The 5,782-nt window shown below is 42.9% G+C and overlaps 1 pseudogene; it reads right to left on the reverse strand.

Annotated features, from left to right (window-relative positions):
• Positions 1 to 744: 744 nt before the first annotated feature.
• On the reverse strand, positions 745 to 1,893 carry LOC118850367 (annotated as a pseudogene).
• Positions 1,894 to 5,782: the final 3,889 nt, after the last annotated feature.

Consider the following 5,782-nt stretch of genomic DNA (forward strand, 5'->3'; position numbering starts at 1 on the left):
TTGTCTTCTATTTTTTCATTCCTTTGGTTCTGTTTTATAATATCTTGATTTCTCATCAAATCACTAGCTTCCACTTGCTCCAATCTAATTTTTTTTCTTTAACGTGTGCACTTTTATTTGAACTGGTCTTAAGTCAGTGTACAAGTAAAGCTCCTCCCCTCCCCCAAGTACTGGCACCAATCTCAAAAAACTCGCAGGGAGATTGTAAAGTCTTCATTCACATCTATGTTGGGGGCAGGGAGGGAATTTAGGGGGCCATTCATTACGGCTGACAATTTAAAAAAAAAGGAACAAGTTTTAAGGCGGAAGATACAAAAAGTTTTTTTGTTTTTTAAAGGATTACATAATTTACATGTAAAGCAATACTAGTACCTTTCCCCCTCCCCGCTCCCCAATTGAATTTTTGTTACATAGCTCCTTTGCTCTAGCAGAGGACAGCCTTCACAAAGGCTTGTAACTCTGTAACAATGCATTATACAATATTTGGAATGACTATTAAAAAAAAGAAAACAAATGTACAATCCGAGTCCTGAAGACGCATTGTAGAACTTTGGGGATGTTTGCCTCCAACACACTTAGACTGCTCATCACCTTCACCATTCCAGTTTTTAAATCCTGAGTCAAGCGCAAAAAAAAAAAAAAATAAAAAAAATAAAGCCATGCCAATCTCATCTCTTTTTTGGGCAATTATCATGTCACACCCTTTGACAAAAAAAAAAATCAAAAAAAACACAAACAGTCCATTTAGAAGCATTTGCAGTGGACAATGGAGGGCCCAGATTCATCATGCTCCTGCCTGCTGATCCACATCTGCTGGAAGGTGGAGAGAGAGGCCAGGATGGAGCCTCCAATCCAGACAGAGTATTTACGCTCAGGTGGGGCAATGATCTTGATTTTCATTGTGCTGGGAGCTAGGGCTGTAATTTCCTTCTGCATCCTGTCAGCAATGCCTGGGTACGTGGTGGTACCACCAGACAATACGGTATTGGCATACAAATCCTTACGGATGTCAACATCACACTTCATGATTGAGTTGAAGGTAGTTTCGTGGATTCCACAGGATTCCATACCTAAGAAAGATGGTTGGAAGAGGGCTTCTGGGCATCGGAATCTCTCGTTGCCAAGGGTGATGATCTGACCATCAGGGAGCTCGTAGCTCTTTTCCAGAGAAGAGCTAGAAGAGCTAGGTGATGTAACACAGCTTCTCCTTGATGTCACGCATGATTTCCCTCTCAGCTGTGGTAGTGAAACTGTACCCTCTCTCAGTCAGGATCTTCATGAGGTAGTCTGTCAGATCACGGCCAGCCAGATCCAGATGGAGGATGGCGTGGGGAAGGGCATAACCTTCATAGATGGGCACAGTGTGGGTCACACCATTACCGGAGTCCATCATAATACAGTGGTATAACCAGAGGCATACAGGGACAGCACAGCCTGGATGGCAATGTACATGGCTGGGGTGTTGAAGGTCTCAAACGTAATCTGAGTCATCTTTTCTCTATTGGCTTTGGGGTTCAGGGGGGCTTCTTTGAACAGCACAGGGTGCTCTTCAGGGGCCACACGGAGCTCATTGTAGAAAGTATGATGCCAGATCTTCTCCATGTCATCCCAGTTGGTGACGATACCATGCTCAACGGGGTACTTCAGGGTCAGAATACCTCTCTTGCTCTGGGCCTCATCCCCCACATAGCTGTCTTTCTGGCCCATACCCACCATCACACCCTGATGTCTGGGGCGCCCAACAATGGAAGGGAAGACAGCCCGAGGGGCATCATCTCCTGCAAAGCCAGCTTTGCACATTCCAGAGCCATTATCGACAACGAGAGCAGCAATATCATCATCCATGGCGAACTTTGAAGTGGCAAGTTTAAACCCTTAAGAGAGAGAGGAGGTGGTGCCACACCTGGAGGCAGGGGGAAGGCAAGTGCACGCTGGGTGGAAGAACTCACAGCTACCTCTCCAATCTAATTTTTAAAGTAGTATTTTCTTCAGTGGTCTTTTGGACCTCCTTTTCCATTTGGCTAATTCTGCCTTTCAAGGCATTCTTCTCCTCATTGGCTTTTTGGAGCTCTTTTGCCATTTGAGTTAGTCTATTTTTTAAGGTGTTGTTTTCTTCAGTGTATTTTTCAGTATTTTTTGGGGGTCTCCTTTAGCCAGTCATTGACTTGTTTTTCATGGTTTTCTCGCATCCTTCTCATTTCTCTTCCCAATTTTTCCTCTACTTCTCTAACTTGCTTTTCCAAATCCTTTTTGAGCTCTTCCATGGCCTGGGACCAGTTCATGTTTCTCTTGGAGGCTTCTGTTGTAGGCTCTTTGACTTTGTTAACTTCTTCTGTCTGTATGTTTTGGTCTTCTTTGTCACCAAAGAAAGAATCCAAAGTCTGAGACTGAATCTGAGTGTGTTTTTGCTGCCTGGCCATATTCCCAACCAACTAACTTGACCCTTGAGTTTTTCAGGGGGGTATGACTGCTTGTAGACTAAAGAGTTCTATGTTGCACGTTTGGGGGGGGATGTGCCAGCTCTGTCACACCAGCACTGCTCCTTTCCCAAGAACCCCCAACCCGGACTAGGCTTAAATCTTCAGCAGGCTGAGCACTCCTGCTCTGATCCGCCACTTAATTCCTCCCACCAGGTGGGCCTGGGGCCGGAAGTAACCACAGCTGCAGCTGCCCCACCTCCGCTGCCCCCGGGGCTGGTAGCCGAACGTGAACTCCTTCCACTCCCGCAGCTTTTCCCACTAACCTTCTCAGCAGTCTTTGGTGTTTGTGGGTTGAGAAGTCTGGTAACTGCCACAGCTCACTGATTCAGGGTGGTAGGGCCCGCTCCGCCCAGCTCCTGGTCTGGTTGGTCCACGCTGCTCACGCTGGGCTCTGCTCTGCTCCGCTCCCAGCTCCCAGCTCTGTGTGGGATAGACCTCACCCAGAGACCATCCCGGCTGTCCAGGGCTGGAGCCCTGCTTCCCTCTGCTGTTTTGTGGGTTCTGCCGTTCTAGAATTGGTTCAGAGCCATTTTTTATAGGTTTTTGGAGGGACTTGGCAGGGAGCTCACGGTAGTCCCTGCTTTCCAGCCACCATCTTGGTGAGTCCACTCCATTCTACACAGGATTTTTTCATCAGTATTCTCGATTATAGTCTACAGGTACACCCCAAATCAACAGTTCTTTGTAAGGGTCTACATTCATCTTTATTCCCTCTAACTGAAGAGCCTTTTTTTACATTTAATAGTATTTTATTTTTTGCAATTATATATAATGATAATTTTCAACATTCATTTTTGTAAGATTTTGAGTTCCAAATTTTTCTCCCTCCCTCCTTTACCTTCCGCCTCCCCAAGACAGTAAGCAGTCTGATATGGGTTATACATGTACAACCATGTTAAACCTTGCTGTTTGTCCTTCTTTCTCAAAGAGGACTAAGACATCAGGGAAGTAATGCCATGACATGCAAGTGAGTTGGATTTAAGAGAGGGAGGGCTGTGCAAAGCCACCAGTCTCACTTTCTCCTCCAGAGCCATTTGGGTCCAATGGCCAGATATAGATCAGGATGACTGGAGATGGCCCCAGATGCAGTGGGAGACCTTGGCCTTTTCAAGCTAAGAACAGGTCTCAGTTTGACTAAGGCAGCCCCCATTCAGTGATTAAAGCTTTTAAAAAATGAGGCAAAGAATGACCTATTTAAAAAAATAGATCTGAGAGGGTAAGACCCCTCACAGTTTCTGGCCAAAACAGAAATAATTGTTATTTACATTCATTCTGAGTCAATCAGGGCCCAAACAGTGACCAAGTGGGGCTTGATCAGGGACCAGAGTGATTTGGGGTTAAGGCTGGTCTTTAAGAGAAAAACAAAACAAAATTTTTTCCTTTTGTTTTTTCTTCTCTTAATGTTAAACATATTTCCACATTAGTCATGTTGTGAAAGAAGAATCAGAACAAAAAAAGAAAAACCACAGAAAGAAAAAAAAGTGAAAATAGTATGCTTCGATCTGCATTCAGACTCCTTAGTTCTTGCTCTGGATGTGGATAGCATTTTCCATCGCGAGTCTTTTGGAATTGTCTTGGATCATTGCATTGCTGAGAAGAGTTAAATCTATCATAGCTGATCATTGAACAATGTTGCTGTTACTATGTGCAATGTTCCCCTGGTTCTGCTCACTTCACTCAGCATCAGTTCACGTAAGTCTTTCCAGGTTTTTCTGAAATCCTCCTACTCATCGTTTCTTATAGTATTCCATTACATTCATATACCACAACTTGTTCAGCCATCCCCCAGTTGATGGACATCCCCTCAATTTACAATTCTTTGCCACCACAAAAAGAGCTACTACAAATATTTTTGTACAAATAGGTCCTTTTCCATTTTTAATGATCTCTTTGGGATTCAGACCTAGTAGTGGTATTGCTAGATCAAAGGGTATGCACAGTTTTATTTGGACATATTTGGACATAGTTCCAATAGTTCTCCAGAATGGTAGGATCAGTTCAAAACTCCACCAACAATGCATTAGTGTTCCAATTTTTCCACATCTTCTCCAACATTTATCATTTTCCTTTTCAGTCATACTGGCTACTCCGATAGGTGTAAGGTAGTACCTCAGAGTTGTTTTAATTTACATTTCTCTAGTCAACATGATTTAGATCATTTTTTCGTATGACTATAGATAGCTTCATCTGAAAACTGCCTGTTCATATCCTTTGACTATTTATCAGTCAAGGAACAACTTGTACTCTTATAAATCTGACTCAGTTCTCTGTATATTTTAGAAATGGAGCCTTTATGGAAACCCTGGCTGTAAAATTGCTTCCCAGCTTCCTGCTTTCCTTCTAATCTTGGTTGCATTGGTTTTGTTTGTGCAAAATGTTTTTAATTTAATGTGTCAGACCACTGGACCCAGATATCTCTAGAGGAGAAAGTGAGACTGGCGACCTTGAGCAGCCCTCCCTCACTCAAATCAAAGTCAACTGCAAGGCATGTCATCAATTCCCTGATGTCATGGTCCTCTTCAAGAATGAAGGACAAACATAACCTGTGAGTAGCCTCTGCCTCTACCTCTGCCTCTGCTTCCACTTCTGCCTCTGCCTCCTTTCCATGTTCCATTTCAATGGCTAAAGGCTGCCTCCTTAACTTGGGGTTTACTGGCTAGATTTCTTTCTGAAACACTAAGCTTTAAACCCAAATCACTCTGGAGCTCATAGATTGGACAATAGGTCCCTGACCTCCTAACCCAAAGTGAATGTGAATACCAAATAGTAACTGTTTCTCTTTTGGCCAGGAACCCTTTGGGTCTTCCCCTCTCAGTTTGATTTTTTTTTTTTGGAGTTTTGATTAAAAGAGCCATCCCTTGATTAACTTCTTAAAGAGGCCTATTCACTGAATGGGCATTACCTCACTCAAAGAGAGAACCTAGTGATTTGATGAGAAATCAAGATATTATAAAACAGAACCAAAGGAATGAAAAAATGGAAGACAATGTGAAATACCTCATTGGAAAAACCACTGAGCTGGTGACCTTGCACATCCCTCCCTCACTCAAATCAAAATCAACTGCAAGTCACGTCATCATTTCCCTGATATCATGATCCTCTTCGAGAACAAAGGACAAACACAACTACCTGGTTGCATTGGTTTTGTTTGTGCAAAAATTTTTTAATTAAATGTAATCAAAATTATCCATTTTGCAATTCATAATGTTCTCTGTCTCTTATTTGATCATAAATTCTTCCCTTTTCCAGAGATCTGACAGGTAAACTCTTCTATATTAATTTGTTTATGGTATCACCCTTTA

This window comes from Trichosurus vulpecula, chromosome 5 (genome assembly GCF_011100635.1).
Source record: "Trichosurus vulpecula isolate mTriVul1 chromosome 5, mTriVul1.pri, whole genome shotgun sequence".
Taxonomy (NCBI): domain Eukaryota; kingdom Metazoa; phylum Chordata; class Mammalia; order Diprotodontia; family Phalangeridae; genus Trichosurus; species Trichosurus vulpecula.